This window comes from Protomyctophum parallelum (assembly GCF_964188405.1).
Source record: "Protomyctophum parallelum genome assembly, chromosome: 20".
In the NCBI taxonomy this organism is placed as follows: Eukaryota; Metazoa; Chordata; class Actinopteri; order Myctophiformes; family Myctophidae; genus Protomyctophum; species Protomyctophum parallelum.
Genome location: NC_139718.1, coordinates 30,964,861 through 30,987,007, shown reverse-complemented (window position 1 = coordinate 30,987,007; position 22,147 = coordinate 30,964,861). Strand labels below are relative to the sequence as shown.

Here is a 22,147-nt window from a genome sequence, read left to right as displayed (position 1 = left end):
TGTGTACTGTTTGCGATGCGTTTTTTGCAATGCTGCTATTTGTCATAATTTTCACAATATCATATTCATCAACACATTTTACCATTTTACATTTAATACTGACTGCGAGTCTGCGACAAAGGGCTTCCTTTAATTGATAGGGTACATACACAAACTATCAGAACAACCGAAGAAGCCATTTACTAACATATAAACCAGACTACGGGAGGATGATTTTGTCCTTGAGGAAGAGAGCCCATGGTAATTAAGTCTCTCTGGATGCCATTGTGTTGCAATGCTGTAGGTCTTAATTATTGCTTTGAGCTGGAGCTGGCCTTTTCCAAATGTTCAAGGTGGTAATATAATGAATGAGCTGGCTTGTTTGGAGTACAGATGCTTGAGCAGAATTTGCAGAAAGCCTGTTTTGTAGACTTGAGTAAACAATGCCATCATCCAAACAAATGTGCCCCAATCAAGCAGCTTTAGGTCTGACAAACAATGAAAATGTGGCTCTTGGAAAGCATTGGATGCATGTTGATATTGGCCCATTGCAGCGACAGTAGGCTATGAGCAAATTAAATGAACTGGCTGGCATCATATATACAGAAGTTTTTAATCTTTAGCCTAATAAGGGGATACAGTAGGAAAGAATGTCTTATTTCGACAATTAATTTAAAGAATCATACAGACACATTATTAGCAAGTAGGCTACAGTTTCTTAAAGGTTTGCTAATCACTACTATCAGACCTTTATTGATTCATGTGGGGGAATAACACAAAATAATGAGTGAATGGAACACAGGATATGATGTTATTAACAAGTCAAGAGAAATAATTTAGGCATAGGTTATTTTGCACAACTGCACATATTGTACAGTCAATAAACATACATGTAGATGTACAGTCTATCACCATTCACCAGTGAATATAACTATGAATGAATAGTGGGTATATGAATGGATATATCATATATACTGTAATTACTGTCTGACTATCATCGGATATAGAGAACACTGGTGCAGCTGGTTCATTTAAGGCCCTTTTATTAATGATGAGGTTGCTAGGACAGGACAGGAGTGACTGATGTTTCGATGTAAACGACATCATACATTGAAACGCCTGTCACTGCTGTCGTAGCACCTTCATTAATCACATCACCTTCACATCCGGTGTCTTTTTCTTCTCTGCTTCTGTGTCCTGTGGCTGCATGTGACACACTGGATCTGCCTTGAATTAGACATCATCTGGCCTGGGTACTCACTGTACTGTAGTCTCTCAACAGTGAGTATGAGAAATAATGTAATACAGACAGTAAATCGACAATTTGCTTGTTGAGCACATTTTCCCAGAGTATTGTGCTGTTTATATGATGAATTTAGCTACATAGAAATGTCTATTTGTATGTCTCTAAATGTTTGTATGTCTTTAAATGTTTTGATGAATTGAACAATGTGGACCCTGTTGTAAACAAGTGTAATGCTTAATTGGGTCGTCCACTCACAGTTGACAGTCTTTGTATTGAGTTTGTGCTTAAAATGTACTGTAAATTCTACAAACTGTTAATAAATATTTCAATCAATCAATCAATCAGAGATTTGTTAAAATGCCCTTTCTTTGCCTTTGACTCTTAAGAAAAAAGATGGAGGATAACAGTCTGACAAGGATGGGCTTAGTTTATTTGCAATTCTGTGAGCAATTTTGTCTTTTGTCAAAAGTGGTGGCTCAGGGGTAGAGTGGCTGGATGGTGACCGCAAGGTTGCCAGTTCGAACCCGGGCTCCCCCAGAGTTAGTGTCGAAGTGTACTTGAGCAAGACACTGAACACCAAATTGCTCCTGATGTGCTGGTTGGTGCCTTGCATGGTTTCTGCTGCCATCGGTGTATGAATGTGTGTGTGAATGGTTGAATGTAATGCATCTATGTAAAGCGCCTTGGATAAAGGCGCTATATAAATGCACCATTTACCATTTGTATATATAGTTTTCTTTATATATATTTATTTTCTTTTTTTTCTCCCTGATTTCTCCACTCTCTGCTGAGCAGGCAGGGCATGAACAAGAGATGGGTAGTATAATCGATATGGCAAATAATATATGGCAATACTTTGTCCAAAGCATCTTAAAGTACCACTTTGGGTATTACTCCCAGTGGGAATTATACTCAAGTAATGTTGGTGGAAATGTATTGATGTGAACCCTTATCCCTGGCAGTGTTGGTGCCATGCTCTACCCACTGAGCTAGAGAGGGTCTTTCTAATGCAGGCAAATATAGTGCCATGCCCTTATCTGTTAATAGCGCCACACATCCTCTTTATAACTTTGGTACTGGTACTTATGACCGTAAGTGGATATGATGACCCCTAATCCCACCAGAGTGGGGTTTCACAATAAAATAAAATAAAATTCTGATGCTGTTATTAGGGCTTCAACGGATTTATTTTCTTAATGATCATTCTATCAATTAATTATAAATGACATGCCAAGTTGAAAGTGGTTGGATTCGCTGCATGTCACACTCTGACTGTCCCCTGTTTCCTGTCTCTTTCTACGTTGTGGGACATCTGTGTGCCACAACGTCAACCCTACATTCCATCAGGGTAAGGATAAGCCTAAAGTTAACCGAAGGTATCATAAATGTCCTCTTATACAGTATCGGTATATGGAATCAAGGACTTCTGAACAAACATGTTACATCATTAACCACCAAACCTCTACTCTGTAGTCTCTATATACTTTGTTGCCCGAGGTCCCAATGGGTCTGTTTTTGTCTCCTACGTTTTGTCTCCATACCAAATATCAAGTGAGCTGGTAGATCTGTTATTTTCACCGAATGCCTATTGTCGCTGAATGTTTGCCTATTATGACGTGCCCAGTGGGACGCTAGACTTCATGTGGTTAAAATATGTTGATCATCAGAAAACATTTAAAAGCCACGCAAATGCAGTTAACTGGTCACCACAAGTGCATATGGCGAACACACGCTTACAATTGTCTCCACGGCTTAATTAGTGTTCCTTGTAGATTTTGGGTTTTTTGGCACGGCCACAGGAAGAGCAGATATGATTGTTTGGAAGTACAAAATAATACACAGCATTGCCTGCCTAGTGCCTACATAACATTACAAGATAAGTACAGTTGTATACGTTATAAAAACAAGAGAGAGAGACACCGTTTTGGTGCTTCACATGTAGGACAATCCGATTACAATCCAATTAAAATAAATAATGATATAAATACAAAGTTCTGGAGCACATGTATTGTATGCAATATCTTACCATGTATTGGTACAAATAGAGGGTATGCAGTGCACATGTATATAAAGTGAGTGGCAAATCAAGTGGCAATTGGCAAAGTCAGTTTAATATCGTTTAACGTAATTTAATGCAATCAGTTTTCTGTTTGGCTGTATGGGCTGTGAAGACCAAAAAGTCGTTTTTGTTTTGCACTCAGTAGGCGTTCCTGCATATCTTCCGGGTATGAGGATGATGTACGTGCATACCCTCTGTAACACGTAATACACTGCTTCATACGTTATGAAGTATTAAGCTGGGTAATGATCCATAGTTTCCTTTCGTGGCTGTTTACATTCGAGGGTCGCCGGCCCTCTCGAACGGAACAGTTTAACGTCATGCCCAGGAAGTCATGCAGGACGTCATGCAGGACGTCATGAAAAGAACCTGATGTTGGATAGGAATTTGTGGAGGGCAGCGATCCAGGAATCCCGAGTTGGTGTTGGCTAGACCTCACTCTCGCAGCAACTAACTGTATTAAGCTATGTGGCATGTGATGTCACATGGGAGGAACACATTAGAAAACGTGTGGACCTCTACTAGGGCCACCCGCGGGTCACAGACAAGGTCAGGGAGAGAAGGATGAGGCTGGCTGGGCAGCGAGTGGGCACTGTCAGTCAGGCACCCAGAACTGATGGCGAGCAAACTGACATTGTCGGAGCCAACCCAAGGCACTCTACTGTAGGAGGGGAAGTAGACCCACGTAGACACGCTGGACGTGTTGGTCGTCATAGTTATCTGACTGCAGCTATACAGGTCAATTACATGATAAAACTCCAACTTCACATACTATTCCACTGCATGGTGTATAATACAAAAATAAATAGGCTAAAGTTGAGCCTAATGGTCCTAATTTAGGTTCTGAATCCCAACCGAGGATAGAATACAAGGTCTGCCTCCTCACCCATCAGTGCATCCACAGCAACGCCCCTTCCTATCTGAAGGAACTCATTGAACCCCCAGCCTCCACCCGCTCCCTACGCTCTGGAAAATCCAAACACACTCAAAACCACCAAAACAAAACTCCGCACCATGGGGGACCGGGCCTTCTGCTCAGCTGCTCCTCGGCTTTGGAATGCCCTCCCCGACCACCTGAGAGCGCCACAATCCGTTGACGCTTTTAAAAGGGGACTTAAGACATTTCTTTTTAACAAGACATTTTGCCAGTTGGACCATTAGTCAGTGTTTCCCAACCTGTGTGTCGCGGAGCTTTGGTGCTCCGTTTGATGTGTGCAAGTGCTCCGCCTAATTTGACCGAAATTAAGTTATTGTGTTACTTTCTGTCAAATCAGGCGGCACACTAACTCTCCCCCGAAAGCAATATTATAGCTACTGGGCTGCAGGCTTCTTATTGTTGCGTCGTTGTTGTCACACGTCTAACCATTAGACGTGCGATAACAACAACACGGAACAATAGACTCTAACGACCCTCGGCCATTGAAATGTTAATGCTTAGATGCATCCAGAAGACGCTACATTTCGCTCCCTCCAGAAAGACTGGATCGCGCAGAGCGCATATGCACGTCGACAGCAGACACATGATACAGTCCTACATGTCCCGACCAAAACACTGAGGAGGTAAAGTAAACGTGACGTTGTTGTGATTAAACATAATGTGCCACGAAAAATAGTTGTCCACAGATGTCCAAACGTCGCCTCGTCTCGTCTCGCCTCGTTCGGCCAACAAAATATATCTCCCTCCCTCGAGTCCCTCCACAGAAGCGCAGTGATGCCTGATTTATTCTTCGTCGTACACGTGTTATGCTTGAATGCTGAAAATGGCTGATCTACAAGCTCACAACGCGTTGCGGACGCAACGCGTTGTGAGCTTGTCGATCAGCTATTTTCTGAACTGAGACCCTGAACTGAGAACTGAGACCCTTCACAATAAAAGCATGCAGCTTTCACAAGTTGGCCCATAATAAAGACAAGGAAAAGGATTAGGTGGCATTTCACATTGCATATGAGCAATTTTTTTTCTCCAAAATGTATTAAAAAAAATATATAATAACTTAATATATATTTTATATATATATATATATATATATATATATATATATATATATATACACCCCCCCCCCCCCTAGGTGTTCCCCGAGATTTTTAGGCTATGAAAAGTGTTCCTTGGGACAAAAAAGGTTGGGAAACACTGCATTAGAATAGATGATCCAATGTGCCTTTAAACCTTTTAGCATTATACCACGAAATGCATGAATTGTGCAAATTTTTGTCCTTTTATATACTCACTATTTTATTTTATTCTTCTTCTCTTGTTGTAGCACTTTGAGATTTGCTTCAAAGTGCGTTATAAATACAATTTATTATTATTATTATTATTATTAATCGAATTAAGCGACAGAAAGTACAGGATTTGTCTTTGTGGCATTGGTCGACAGTACATCTGTCAATATCACCATGATGATTTATTTATGTATTTTATACTGTTTACATCATCAATCATTTTAACAACACTCAAAACACACTTTAAAATTGTTATTCGAAATTATTTAACGCTCATGCCTTAATTGTAGATTATGTCTGTTTGAGTGTGTGAGTGTGTGCTCCCATGACAGGCATATTTTGTTATTCCACTTAATGGCTACTCTTACTTGACCAACATCTAAAAACAGACAATACCAGGCAGGAGCCAGGCTGAAGGAGAGGAAATCCCACCCTGTGTTTGTCCACTAGCAGTGTCTGTGGCTCTCTTCCTGCTCCAAGCACAATACAAGGTGTGCTTTGCGCTTTATTGCCACATTTACCACTTTTGTTGGTGTGTGCAGAATTTAAATCTTGTCTCAGCGTGACAGATCTGTTGAGCCTCCACTGCTGCATGAACTGCTCTATTCCAAAATGAGGGTTTTCCCCAAATCCACAGTGACACAGACGTACGCCTATGAAATGATTGATAATGCCACATTAAAAGTTATGTTACTTAAAAGGAGAGTGGCTCGGTAGATTGAGAATTAATAAAACATGTTTCGGTGGTTCCCTCTTAGGGACAGTAAGCAATGAACTTCGGGGGTAGTGGTATATTTCCAAAAGTGGGTATGCACTCTGCACACCATTTTGGAAGTTGCCTCTTAAACTATACTCCAGATTCAGTTGCTAATATAATAACAATAATCATAATTGTAATCATAATTATGATAACATCGCAACATTTCACTGAGCATAGTTTACTTAGCATCCGTCATTGCATCTTAATTTCACAAGTGTTAGTGAAATATGTCGACATATTCTGCGTGCCACTTATTGGTGTCTATCATGTCTTCGTTTTGTATGCAATAATTTATTAATGACAAACTTGGTATTTGTTTCATCATCCTTGGAATACCAGATGGGTGGGACTTTGTCATGTTGTCGAATACAATCAGTGCCAGAAAGTCTAGACAATGACAGGAAAGTATTTGAAGGTCAATTTATTGTCCTAGTCTGGCAACTTACCTGACTCCATCTGAGTTGTCCTCTTGCAGTAACCCCGACTGTTATCTGATACAGCATGCACAATGGATTGCAGCATTTAGTGTATTTGTGTGTGTGTGTGTGTGTGTGTGTGTGTGTGTAAATGGTAAATAGTGCATTTATACAGCGCTTTGGAGCTTTACATAGATTGTGCATTACGATTCAACCATTCGCACACCAATGGCGGGGGAAACCATGCAAGGCACCAACTTGCACATCAGGAGTCCGGCCATTCTACTGGCCACGCTACCCCTGACCCATTGCCGCTGCCGCCGTGTGTGTGTTTGCGTGTGTGCGTGCATGTAGGTGCTTGTGACGCACCACATGCACACAGACACAAACACATCAATTACACTTGTCACAGTTAATTTTATTAAAGAATCCCATTTAATAACTTTATTCATAATACGTAGTAAGATAGTAATTGTGTTATTGCTTTCCTTACTGACAATATATTTTTTAATTTTGCTGACAGTTTGACAAAGTGTTGTTGTGTTGAGGTGTAGCATTTAATCTCACACTCATAAGTTAAAAGGAAAGTGTCTGCATTACTTCGTCATAAGGTCACGTCGAAATGTAAAAAACATACTGTATCCTGTGTCGTAGGCTGCATTTTGTGTGTGTGTGTGTGTGTGTGTGTGTGTGTGTGTGTGTGTGTGTGTGTGTGTGGATGTGGATGTGTTTTTGTCTGTTGATGGACATGTGGTGGTGAGATAGAGAGAGAGAGAGAGAGAGAGAGAGAGAGAGCGCGCGTGCATGCATGCACACTTTGAAGGGAAACATGCAAGGGAAACTAGGGTTAGAGGGCATGGTCACCAGTTTTACTATGAGGTCACTTCCATTCTGTCAAACAGACTTTACAGCCCTTGGGGGAGAAATGTCTACCATCATCAGAGTGCATTTTGATTAAAGTAAACAACAAGTCACAATATGTTATTCAATACTTGATATTTTGTAATGCATTAGCCAACACTGCAAATTCCTTTTAATCTTGTGGGAAGAGAGTGCGTTGAACTTCACATTTCTCCCATTAAAACTGGGAAAGTATAATTTTAGATTTTTTTCGTTGGTTATAAAAACATTGCAGATATACAAGCTCATTTCACGCTTGTACTGTACATCTGCTGTTTTTGAACATTTTTGAAAAACATTGGAACATCTGATTTAGAAGGCATTTGTAGAATCAGCCTCAGGTCTTGAGTTGGTTCCTGTATGTTCCCTTTGACCTTCTGTATTCTGCACTAGGGGGCAGTATGTCTGTATCTGTCTCCCCATTTCAAGAGTGCAGATTTCCTGTGGGATCTGCTTGGAATCCTTAACACTGCCATCACTATCCATTATGCTGGTTGTTGTTGTTGTTGTTTGCCTGATTAGGCTTCTGATTTATACTCCCACTGCACAATGCACAACACTGCTTTATGTGGCATGTCCTATTCCTCTCCCTTTTTGACCCTTTTTGCATTTAGCTGTTGACAATTACATTGTACAATAAAAATTCAGCAGATGCACTTATCTGCCTGGGTGACGGCAGACTGCTGGGCGAGTGCTGGCGCTTTGGGATGTTGGGTCAGATCAACATATGGAATGAATTCTGTACTGGCCATATATGGAGCGTGTCTTGAGTGTACAGGGTTTGATGAGGTCAGATCAACATATGGAATGTCAGAACAGGTCAGCTCCATATATGGAGATGTAAGGGTGGCAGTGGGGGCAGTGTCTTTGGTGTACAGGGTTTGATGAGGTCAGATCAACATATGGAATGTCAGAACAGATCAGCTCCATATATGGAGAACTAAGGGTGGCAGCGAGGGCAGTGTCTTGAGGGTTTGATGAGGGCCCAGGTAAGGCCGGGACTTAATTTTCAGGCCTGTTAGAACTCTACTAATAACTTTGAGGCGGGCCCGTCTAGAGTTTGAATGGACAGATATCAGTCAAAAGGGAGAATCGGGGGCACCCACTGGCCTAGTGGTCTAGGCGCATGACACATAGTCCAGACTCTGGCCTGACAGCACGTTTCGTGTTTTCGAGTCCCGTTCATGACAACCTTTGCTGCATGTCTCTCCCCCTTTCTCCCTCCCTCTTTCCTGTCCATCTTCTTAACTGTAGCTATCATCGTCTATCTAAAGTAAACGGTCGCACGAGCAGCGCCACCGCCATGATGCCTCAAAATTATTTAGGCTAACTCATTTCAGCATAACAGTCATTTCAGCATAACAGTGCAGCGCAGCAAAACGGTGACACTCGCTGATTTAATGGGTAACAGTAACACATTTGAGTCTCAGTCGAGACACTGTAACCCCGGACCCCCACGCAGACTACTGCGGACCCCCGCCACCCCCTCAAATACATTTCTTCCTTTAATAAAAAGCCGCCCCCTATTAATTACGGCGGGTGGCGTTGAATTAAGCAATTACAAATCCTCCTTCTTTTATTAGCCGGTTATTATTATTTTTATTTTTTTAAGTGAGCGTTACGGTACCTCCTGTCTGCCTGTCACATCAGTGCGCAGATGCTGGGCTCGCGCACAACACATTGAACACAACAACAAAGTGAACAAACTACACGTTGAAAATACATCTACATGTCTGTATATGTATGGTTGTTTTTGTATGTCTGTACTAAACTATTAATGTTATTTTTTATATTGTTTTGATGATGACGATAACTGTGGGGGGAGGGATGGGGTGAGGGAGAAAAAAAAAATGGTATGTTCAAACTGTACTAAATTGTTGAAACCTATTACCAATAAACATATATTTAAAAAAAAGAAAATACATCTACCCTTAGACAGTGAGTAATGGAGGCAAGCTGTTTGACGCATTGTGAGCTTGTAGATCAGCCTTTTTTGCAACGAACGTGACTGCACGTAAGTTGTTGCTAAAGCGACAGTCTGCCGTTTTCTACCTGAAGACACAAAGAGGACAATCCAGGTAGAGCTTTGAGCAACCAAAAGAGCTTCACTCTGAGTGCTTCTGACTTGTTGAGAGGACAGTGAATAAAGTACCGAGTAGACTGTCTGTCTGTCTGTCTGTCTGTCTGTCTGTCTGTCTGTCTGTCTGTCTGTCTGTCTGTCTGTCTGTCTGTCTGTCTGTCTGTCTGTCTGTCTGTCTGTCTGTCTGTCTGTCTGTCTGTCTGTCTGTCTGTCTGTCTGTCTGTCTGTCTGTCTGTCTGTCTGTCTGTCTGTCTGTCTGTCTGTCTGTCTGTCATTGTGAATGTACCCCTTGAGTCAAATGGATCACTGTTGCACTGTTCATATAAGCTGCATTGATATTATTAGAGGACATAGCATAGCCTACCATAGATTTAATTTCAATTTTATTATTTGCCTAACTGTAGGCAACCTCGTTAATACAGAGTAATTTATCAAATATCAAATCTGCTAGTAGATTTGTAGAATCGTGGCCGGATCGTTTCGCAAAGCCTAACACAAAGCGAGCAAACAAACCTTGCCAAGAGAAGGACGATCTTGCGTGAGATCGGGGGTTTTGTCGGTTAGGTCGGTGACAGCATAATCGTGGCAAAAATCGGGCTTAACCTAAGCTTGGCTTCCATATCTGTTAATTTGTATACACATAAATACACCGTTTCCGTATCCGTCCTGAACCAGACCGGAAAAGCAACCTGCAAAGCAAATTGATCCTCATTCATTCTAGGCACATATTGGAGTTTCTTCAAGTCCTTCATCCTCCCTTCAATCCCTACGCAATTCCATAACATTACCTAAATCTGTTCTGTCTTCAAAAGTGCTGGTCACTCTGCACACTCTACCATTTTCTAACTTTTTTGAAAAAATTCAAGTAAGATAATATAGCTGGATAATAGATGAAAGACATCTGTGACTTCTTTCACCAAAGATTGTTCATTTTCATCCACACCTATCTTTAAAACTGCAGGGGGGGGGGGGGTAACAACTAACAACAGCACACTTGACAAACTTCTTATTACCCAATGCCCATGGATTAAAATTTCAGTCACCATGACTGATTTCAGTGATTTGTATACCATTGAGTCAAATATGTCTTTCTCTTGACTAACACAAATTGGGACTTGACCTAAACAAAACTTTTCAGTCATGGGATTTTATTTTCCTTTAATCCATTCATTGCACTTCCCTCAGTTGCATCCCAAACTGTATCTGTAATTGTAGCTAAACAAGACCGATACTATTAAATCTGTTACTGGTGGGAGCGATCACCATAATGAGAAATTCAGAATGGTGCTATATCAAGATTCATAAAACGTCTAGCTAGTGAAACAGGTGGAAGTCTTGTTTATCATCATTTCATATATCATGATAGAAGCTGAGAATGGTTCTTTGCCAACAGTCAGCACTGTCCGTCCATCTGTGCCCCAAATTTTCAGTAGGCTGCAGGCACCTGCACAAAACTGCAGAATCACTGACTGAAGAGTGACTAATACTACAGTAAATGATTCTGAACAGCGACAAAACATGTTTTTAATTTGTATTAATTAAAGATACTAGAGCAGTGCCCGTTGGGGGGTGATCAGGTGTGATCAATTGGCTAATAAAGGGCGAGGTCGTGCATCATTGTGATGTCAGAATTAACATCATTGTGATGTCAGAACAGGCCGGGCCTTTTTTATGTTTGTGTGCATGTGTGCTCTTTGGAATGTGTGTGTGACGTGTGTGTGTGTGCGTGTGTGCGTGCATGCATGCATGCGTGCGTTTCCTGTTTTCTGAAGTGTGTTGCAGCAGTGGGCATGTCTGTATGGCCAACTCTAGGACAATGGTGGGGTCAGACTCAGAGGTCATGTCTCTCACTAGGAATCCTGGCACCAGCATACCAGTAAAAGTGTTACCTCCCTGGCCCACAACAATTTCCTCTGACATTATTCCTGAGAAACTGTGGATATCACATTAGGGTCTAGAAATGTGTGCTCCTCGGCTGTGTAAATTGTGGGTTTGCGGCAATCAGGGCGAGAGGACGCTGGGGGGATAGATAGCATGACAACAACATATGGTGCAGCTTTATGTACAGTATGTTTGGGGAGAAGTGAAAGTGCTTTTGGAGGTGCGCTGTATAGAGGCCCTTCAACGTGTATTTCCAATTTGGGCATTTTATGTTTTTGGGCAAAAAGAAACATGCCAGCTCACACAAATCTAATTGCCTGAAGAAGTGAGTTGAAATTGGGTTCACATCTCCAGTATTGGACTAGATCAGCCACAACAACGACTGGCTACATGAGCCCATAATGGCATTCTGAGTGGAGAGCTCTGCTTAAAAAAATAAGTATAATACAATTGTTGAGGGGCGCTTCGCTAACCCCTCCTATATACAGGTTAGTTCAATGTTTGTTTTAAAAACGGCATTGACAATGAAGGGAAAATTTACGTCATCTTACATCACATGTTAAATGCCATTAACAATAAATACAATTTAATGTTTGTTTTGACACCGTTTGTTTTACATCATTATTATCACCTAATCATTGAATCATTGAATTCCCTCCTCGATGTTGTAAGATGATAAGTGCGCCCCTCACTTCACACGGGTGTGATTTATTATTAAAGACATAGGTCCATTAGTTAGCCTACTACATTAAAAAAATCACATTATTAGCCTCAAAATGCAGTGTACTGTAGCGTGTTCATGACATTCACGTACAGCTAACAAATGTGCTGCTGCTGCTATTCTTGTGCATAGATCTCTTTGGACAGCCACATAGGGAGACTTAATTATGAATAATGAATAACTCATCAGTCATGCCTGAATCTGAAAAAATATTTAATGCTTCCTTGTAGTGGAATTTCCTTTAAAAGTGAGCTTTCATCTGTGTATACCAATCAACTGGTCAGTCTGTTTGATGGATACCAAATAGAAAAACCTCTCTTGGATACCAAATGGCAAAATACCAAGTACAAAAATGTATTTTCAATGGATACCAAATAACAACATTTGGGGCCTTATTTTGCGTCCAAGTCACTATAGAGGCTATGTGCGTGACATCATTGGAATGCAAAAAACTACTTTCTGGCCTTGAGACAGCCCATACAACCAAACAGAAAATTCATAACTGATTGCATTAAACTATGTTAAACGACATTAAACTCATTTTGCCACTCATGTTACACCCAGTCTATACCAAACACTTCTGCCGATTATAGGAAAATTAGAATCACATGAGAATTAGTAGTGATGGAGACCTCTGAATGTTGTGTGCCTAGCCCCGACTCCCAACATGTGCATTGCAGGCGCGCTCTACCAATAGGATTTGCCATAGTGGATGGATGGTTTTAGAATCCGCTATGCGCTTTCCCAAAGGTGTGTGGGCAAGATGGCAAGGTTAGGAATAGTGCAAGAACACGCCCATGGCCACACCTCCAGGTGCAAATAACGGAGTCAGCATAATGCATAGCGGGTAGAGCGGCCGTAAGATACCATTTGGAGACAGCGCCAGTGCCAGCGCCAGCGCCTTGTGCGTAATTAAGTGGGTAGCGGGTAGTGCAAACTTAAGGGATATCGCAGGTCGGAAGATGGGTCCTTTATGTGTTGCCTGTCCTGTAACCAAAGTCACACAATCCCTGCAGCTGTCAATGTGTCTCTTCAACAGCCATAGTATCCTTGAACAAAATGCACCTGATATCAGGTCCTTTGGATGAACCTGTCGGCCTAATGGGAAATGTAGAGCACTAGTGACAGCTTTCGTGTCCTCTGAAGATCAGACGGGTGAAAACGCATATCAATAGACTGTTACACTTCTTGTCCTGTTCTTGCCTCAAAGAACTTTATTAAGTTACTCCTCTCAAAATTCGATCTGGAGCTAGTTTAGATTTAGATCCTGAAATATGCCCACATCCCGCTGGCAATGCACAGTGTACCACACACACACGCACACGCACGCACGCACGCACGCACGCACGCACGCACGCACGCACGCACGCACACGCACACGCACACGCACACACACTCACACTCACACTCACACTCACACACACACACACACACACACACACACACACACACACGCTGATAGGTCCTGCAGTGATGTGTGCGGGCAACAGAGTAACGAGAACCAGCTGCTCTCCTCTCTCCCCTCCTCTTTCTCCTGTTTCTTTTCTCTCCTTTATTCCCCAGTGTTATTATGATTATCACTGTGCCCCTCCTTCCCGTGGCAGACCAGAGCATAAACAACAACAGAGACGACTGCTGACAGAGAGGCAGGAGAGTCAGACCTCCCTCTATGCTGATGCACACACATACAGTATACAGTATATATGCCTGCATAGACTACATGCAGCATACGTATGTGAGCATGCTGGCGTAGCATAGATACATTTGCGCTACACTCTGGAGTCTGGACACATAGTGTACCTAATAAGCTCCTTTATGCTGACGGCACATTCTCATGTACAGAACAGATAAATATGTAGTCAAACATACAGTAGGTACGAATAGACAGACACATATCCACTCACCCACTCACAGACATATGAATACAGAAATCTGCATGCCCTATGACCGTTGTTTGCAGTGAAGACCAGTGGGAGGGGGATTCACTCACTGACAGATGATATCTCATTGAGGGGAGATCTGTCTTTGAGTGATTACCAGTCTAGATTGTATTAGGGCTGAAACACGCTTTTCATTTTGATGTCCATATTAACATTTCATACTGGCCACACCAATTGCGTGTGTCTCGCAGTATGTTGCAGACAGGAAATCTAGACTGCTGCCATGCAGCCTAAAGTCCCCAAAACAGCTACATATTGATATCAAATTAGCATTTACTTTCGTTTTTCATTTCCTCTATTTTTCCAATCTCTATCACCATACTATATCACAGACAAGCGACTATTTGCCATTGCAAATTTGTCTTTTATTTGTTTTAGTGCAATAATGATATTCACTGTCAGAGGTAGATAGCTCCATGAATGATGACACATTTTATTTTTTATCATTTTATTTTCTTTCAATGCCTGTATGCAGAATGCATCTGTTAGTGGTGCTAGTAGTCATTATCATTATGCTGACAAAAGCCAAAACGAAAATAAACTCACCTGGAGCACAGAACAAGAGCACTGGAAACATTCTCTTTATATTTAGAAATGGATCCATAGAGAGCATGCCTTCAGGAGCCTATAACAGTGTCTGCAGCTATGATTAGCTAGATATGAAGTGAAATCTCTGCTCTGAATGTCTTTTAAAGATGAGTGAAGTTTCTATAACGTGGCACTCTTTGAAGAAGTCTGTTATGGCCTCATTCACACCTAAGACACATGCAGAAGACAGCCATGACACACAGAAGACACAGGACACAAGTGTGTCTTAGGTGTGAATGAGGCCTATGAAATCTGTTTATTAATGTAAAGCACAGACATACAGAGGTCACATACATAAACATATGCATGTCACTACATATGCATTATGCATTAAACCTTTCCATAGTGTGTAGCTGTATGCTGCTACAATGTACTGTAAACATCTGTGCCTAAGGTTACTCTGCTCACAGATGATAGCTTTTAGCTTACACTACACTTACAGCTTACAGCTTTTGCTGTAAGTGATTGTGTGGTTGATTTATTGAATACTTTATTCTTTATTCTAATACTTTAACAGGGGTAGGTACCCTCACAAAAAACATGCAGTAATCCTGGTCTCTAAACTACCTCCCCCTTGCCAGCCGGGGTGCCTGATGGAGGGGAAAGGAACTGTTCGGAATAACATGTTCCTTCCACGCGCTACGTCCGGCCGGGGAAACTCTCCCCTGTCAGGTGAAAATAAGCAGCTTGGACTCCTCATGCATAAGGCCAGTCTGCTGCCCCCCAGGTTGGCAGAGGAAGTGTAGTGCCAGGATTACATTAGATAATTGACACAATTAAAAAGATGGGTTGCAAAATCGTGGGATACAAATTTTGGGGAAAAAATAAGAAAAACAGTTACTTTAACAGTTTGCAAATTGTACAGAGGTACAATTTTACAATGAGTGTTTAAAAGGATGACACAAAAATAGGGGCTTGTTAGCATTGTGGTCCTGTGTATTCAATTCCTCAAGACATTTAAAGACATACAATAATATACAATAATAATCAATGCATAAACAAGACGTAATCACACTATAGGCTAGGGCTTAGTAATAATAATACATGTGTACTGGCCTACTTACTGTTTACTCTCCTTCAGCCTCCTCTTCCTTTGTTTTCATTCCTGATAACAACAACTCTGCAAACTGTAATTGCCGATCTGTCTGTTCATGACGCCTGTCACTCGCCCCTGTCAACCACCTGTTTTAAATGCCCTCTTGATTTTGCCTGGTGTGCGAGTGTGGAGACAGACAGACAGACAGACAGACAGAGCGAGAGGGTCATTCAGTGTTTGACCTGGGTGTGTGGACGAGGAAGCCAGTCCCTCGACTTTCACCGAGTTCACTGCGTTTAATCGAGTCGATTTTCTACTTTTTTCACATCCCTACTCTTGAGCCACTGCCCATGAAACCTTATAAAGGGTGGTTAGGTTACCTGAAGCAGTCATGGGATGGGATGTATCTAAGGATGATGACTTTGTTGACATTAATGCTCATTGTGGATTGTTGACTCACTTTTTGGAACAAATTGAGGCATCGAGTTAACACATTTCTTTTTTATAATATGTATTTTATTTGGAAAAAGCAGTACAGTATAGACAGCATTTCTATGCATACATAGGACACAAGTGCAATTCCCTGGATCTTTTTCACCCCTCTTCCCTCCCTCCCCCCTCATCCCCCCTCCAAGTGGCTCCATCTCCAATGTCTCTGTATAATCCTTGCTTTCTTCAGATGGACTACATATGGCATCAAGTCAACACTTAACAGGGGCAACAGGGCAATATCGCTTCAGAGTGTACATTTCAGAAGGAGAAAAAGAAGAAAGAGTGGGCAGAAAAAGACAAAGACAAAAAACAACCAAGGAACAAAAGTATTTACATCATTGCTGAGGGAAACAAAAAAAAACAGCTTTGGACTTCGACCATGAGAAGAGGAAGGGTGTCTTAAACATTTTCTACAAAGATCATAAAGCAGGCAATTAGGACCAGTGAGATCACACAAAGTCTGCTCTCAGAGGGGCAATGTGTACTATCCAGTTGTTCCAAATTTGGTAGAAATTGTCTAGTCTAGTTCTTAGGATGTATGTACATTTTTCCATTTTGAAAATATCCAGGACTATTCCGTGCCAATCGTCCATTGTGGGTGTGATTGGGGTTAGCCATCTTCTTGTTATTGACCTTTTGCTGGCTGCCAAGAGCACCTGCAGTATAGCTTTGTGTATCTCGTCTGGTTAAGACATTCAATGTGGCCCATGTACAAGGTTGTGAAGTTAAAAGGTATTTGAGTATTAAATACTGAACACAGTGATTTGTGAATATTGTTCCAAAACACCCTCAACTTGGGGCACCCCCAGAAAATGTGAAAATGGTTGGCTTTCTTTGGCCCACACTGCGAGTTAACACATTTAATGTATTTGAGTATACTATCAAATCAATCTGCCTGGTGCTCAGGACGAGTATAGTCGATCTAAGGCGTTTTATATCGATATAAGAAGGCCTCGCTGTTTTCCATTTTTAGAATCGCTCCGGTTGCTATAGGGCTCTGCCCTGTTTGGGTGCTCGTGCATGCGTGGACTACTGTTTTAGCGACGATATTTAGACACTGTTTTCTCAGAAACTCTTGTCTGTTTAAGAAGAGCAGGTGGTCCAATCTTGTCTACTGTATTTTATTTTTCTGTTCTCTCTTTTGAGGCAGGAAGGCTTAGAGGGAGATGGAGTAGGAGAGGAGGGTAGAAGAGAAAGATGTAATCTCAGCACAGCGGGATATTTTCTTACCCCCAGAGGCAACCATCTCTGACCACCTTATCACTCTTTACTGGTTAATGTGGAGGTGATTCATCTCACACACACACACACACACACACACACACACACACACACACACACACACACACACACACACACACACACACACACACACACACACACACACACACACACACACACACAGAAAGTGTATACTCGCAAAGATACATGCTTATATAAACAATTAAACATACAGTAATGTACATATGAACAGGAACCCTATCAAATACACAAATTAACCTATAATACCCACATTGCACTCCAAACTAATCCTAAAAACAAAAATACCCCCCCCCCCCGCCTGCACAGTGGCCCCTTTTCCACCGGTTCAGTTCTTTTTGGTTCTTAGTCCATGAGCCAGAGCTCCAAAATTGGAACGTTAATTAGGAATCGAGTGGGCAAAACCATAGTACCATACCTATATTAGATTGTTATCACCATGAAACTTCCCCAATTGAGTACTTACACGAAGACAATGATTTATTGTATTACTAATTTTACCATTTTAAATATTGTATTATGTAGGAAAATATGCATAATAAAAAATATGAAAAAGCTACTACTGTGGAAGGGTTATCATCTAATAATTTACTGTATTGATCCTATAAACAATTTAATATAGGTCTAGTTTTTACCACCAATTTTGGAGCTCTGGCTCATGCACTATAAGAACCAAAAAGAACTGAACCGGTTCCCATTGGGTCAGTGAGTGCACACACATCAAGCAGCGACCCCTCAGGCCATTCTTACCTCCAGCCATACATGGCACCATGAACCAGCCATACATAGCCGCAGGGTCACCCTATGTAGCTGGTTCATCTGCCTGTCCTCTCCTGCATCCTGCATCGTCACAATTCAAACGCACGCACATTACACACACACACACACACACACACACACACACACACACACACACACACACACACACACACACACACACACACACACACACACACACATACATACACACTCACGCTCACAGTCACTCACTCAGAGAGAGCCCCCTCCACTCCCCAGATATGCGCTGGTGGAACTTCCCTTTGATGCCTTGAGGGGAGGAGCCTGTTTTTTTACTAGATGTGTAGTTTTAAGGCGAAACATGAAGCAGACATGCCTCACAGCTGATCAGATATTCAGCTGTCTTTTAGGGAAAGAGGGGAACATATACAGTGGAGACTGGAGAGAGAACATCTGTGCATCAGAATGCATACACAGTGCATTATGTGCCTGTACTGTACTAGAATGTTGCCGTCCTTTGGGCGGCTCATCCTAGTTACGTTTGCAGCACAATGGGAAGAAGGAAATTGCAGGATTTGACAGCCTCCAGTTCATGTTTCAGCTGTGTTTTTAAACCCAGTATTGTGCCCTTCACATGTAGTAACGGATGGCTACACATTGTAGACACGTCGCACACTCAGGGTAAATTGTATGTGTACTGGATGGCCACACATCGTAGACACACGCACACCCAGGGTAAATTGTATGTGTACTGTACTCAATGTACTGAGGCTCATAATAGGAGCGTCCCCCCCGCCTCATAGTCTCCGACTGTCCGACACAGCGGAGAGAAAAAGAAAAGGTTGGATGAAGTGTTTGTTCAGTGAAGACGTGCTGGTCTTCGCCGTGTCATAGGAAAGCACAGTAGTGTCACACTGCGTGCATTCACTTTTTCGCTGCTATCTACGTTTATAAACGTTACTAGGCTATCGGCACGTACTGGTGCTATCACGCGTATGTTCGTAGACAACCGTATACTCCATATATGAAAGCAGTGACCATCAATTTACCTTTTAGCATTGCTCTGCTTAGTATGGAGAGCCTCCGTCCCCACCAGCTATGGGATTTTTAAATCCAGCTCCATTGAGCCTCCATTATAACAGGATTTTCAAAGCGCTACATCTCAAAAGGTTTGAGCGCTGTCCATGGTGAGCTGCCATGCACCCGACGATCGTAAATCACTTGTGAGTTTGCACCGCATCGCTGAGCACATGTAACTGGTTGTAATGATAGCTAAGGGGTCTGAGCTAATGCGATGGATCACTGTACCATAATCACTGTACCATAACAAAAGCCCCCACCTCCCCGAATAACCCGGAAAGGAAACAAGGATCATAGAGTTAGAGCAGACGGGTGGCATTCCTTTTATGCTGCCACCTAGCGGCAGCAATAAAGTTAATGCATTTAGCAGCACTGACTTCTTACCTGAGCCGGCGACTATCGTTTGGAGTTCGCGTTTCACTTTGTTCAAGAAAAGGGCTGGCATGATTGAATTGCAGTCACCTTGGTGTGTCTGTGTGTGTGTGTGTGTGTGTGTGTGTGTGTGTGTGTGTGTGTGCGCGTGACGAGCGCTCTGTAGGAATAGACTACGTGACAACCAGGAACAGTCATGGTGACCACCGGTGAGACGGGTGGCAGCCGGAATGTAGACGGCACCCGGGAGCAGTCTTTTTTTTATATTACTCCTCCAGATTCTGTCCAAATCTCCCGCAAATCGTTACACAGTATCTCTATAGTCATGTGTTCAAGACGGATCTGTCCGATATTTCATATTCCATCCTAATTGGCTAACATTGGCTTTCAAAGTTTGAAGGACTGGCCCATTTGAACAAAAAGCCTCAAATCATGAACGCAGCGTGCAATTTACGTGAAATATTTCACTGACTATCCTCTGCTATTTTTGAAAAATCGTGAAAATGTGCCTTTTTGGAGAACCACTGATACAGAAACAAGGTTTTTCAGAAAACTGTTGTAGACATTTTTTTAATTTCGAATGGGTTAAATACTTTAAAGTTGTTGAAATGTGCATCATCATTTGCCTCTCTGTGATCCCAAATCAACCATAAGACTCTCACATGGCATTTATCCTTGTGATATTTGATACATTTTCCAGGTGCGTCCACTGTGTTCGCACACAGAGTGGGGGAGCTCCGCTGGCTTAGGCGGGCTTCTCACAGTAATGTATTCTGTATGAAGTCATTAATTTGTCATGTCGTACAGGTGCTGTGCATGTGCAGGTCTATAAATCATAGCAAATAATCTCCACCCTGTGCCCTTGCTTTTTACCCCTTTTCCTCCAAATTTAGTCATTTTGCCAATTAATCCCTCCCCCTATATACTGTACATGTCTGTGTGTTGTCACTTGCTCACCTGCCGCCGAGGAGCCCCCACCGGGAGAACGTAACACTCCCTGCTGACGGGTGCCCCCCGAGCCCATAGGAGCACGTCACCTTCCCCGCCTGGCTTCCCTCCCCCGAACAGAACACTGGCCAATTGTGCTCATATACCCTCGACACAACCGGATGGGCCACTGTGGATGGGCAAGCACTTTACCACTGTGCCACCCGAGCTTTACCACCCACTTTACCACTGTGCCACCCAAGCTTTACCACCCACTTTACCACTGTGCCACCCAAGCTTTACCACCCACTTTACCACTGTGCCACCCGAGCTTTACCGCCCACTTTACCACTGTGCCACCCAAGCTTTACCGCCCACTTTACCACTGTGCCACCCAAGCTTTACCACCCACTTTACCAATGTGCCACCCAAGCTTTACCGCCCACTTTACCACTGTGCCACCCAAGCTTTACCACCCACTTTACCACTGTGCCACCCGAGCTTTACCACTGACTTTACCACTGTGCCACCCAAGCTTTACCACCCACTTTACCACTGTGCCACCCGAGCTTTACCACCCACTTTATTATTATATTATGATAATCTGATTGGAATGTCACTTGCTTGTCATAGGCAATCAAACATGTGTGTCACAGTCACAGTCACAGTCACACAGTCACGAAGGACACATTGACAATTTGACACTCACTCTGGGCCTGGGGAGCTGGGATCGAACTGAGAACGTTGCAGTTCCCATCCGGCCGATCATGATCGAACAGCTGGAAACCAGCAAAATCTATGACTATTTGCAGTGGTCTGCAATATACCATAACCATCGACAGAGAGTCTCTGTGTGTTTCTGTGTATCCACAGCTAATCTCGCAAACTGCTGGACCCATTCGTTCGTGACAACATTTTTATGCAAGGTGCCAGTAGCATACAGAACTTATTTTGGATGGAAGAATCGGCCACTGTCCATTATTTTCTGGACGATTATTCTTTTGATTTATTTTCCGATTAATCAAAAACACAAGTACATTTTCTTACGTATATTTCTTATACAGTATATCAATGAATCGATTAAACACTTTTGTTATTTTATACTTTGCGTACAGTAGATCGACTATTTTCACTGGCTATTTAGGAATATTAAAAAAATATTTTTTTTCTTTTCACCCGTCATGCCCAAAATAGGAATAGATTATTAATTGATTGTTTTATTGAATTATTGAATCAACAGGGCTTTTTTTATTTTTATTTTATTCTTGCTATTCTTTTTGTATCTGTTATATTGTTAATGTAAGTGTGATTCAACACCTTGCTTCACTCTCAAACAGTTCACTCCTGTGATCGGCCAGTTCAATCGTCTGTGCTCTGTATGCCATTCAAACACACGGCTATCGGTGACCCGCTACGTCCATTGATGACACCCACAACCCGAGCAAATGC

The 22,147-nt window shown here is 42.2% G+C and overlaps 1 protein-coding gene across 2 annotated transcripts in view; it reads left to right on the top strand.

Annotated features, from left to right (window-relative positions):
• The window catches only part of slc4a11 (solute carrier family 4 member 11), a 148,966-nt gene that overhangs the window by 291 nt on the left and 126,528 nt on the right, over positions 1–22,147 (top strand). The gene's annotated exons all lie outside the window — the stretch shown is intronic.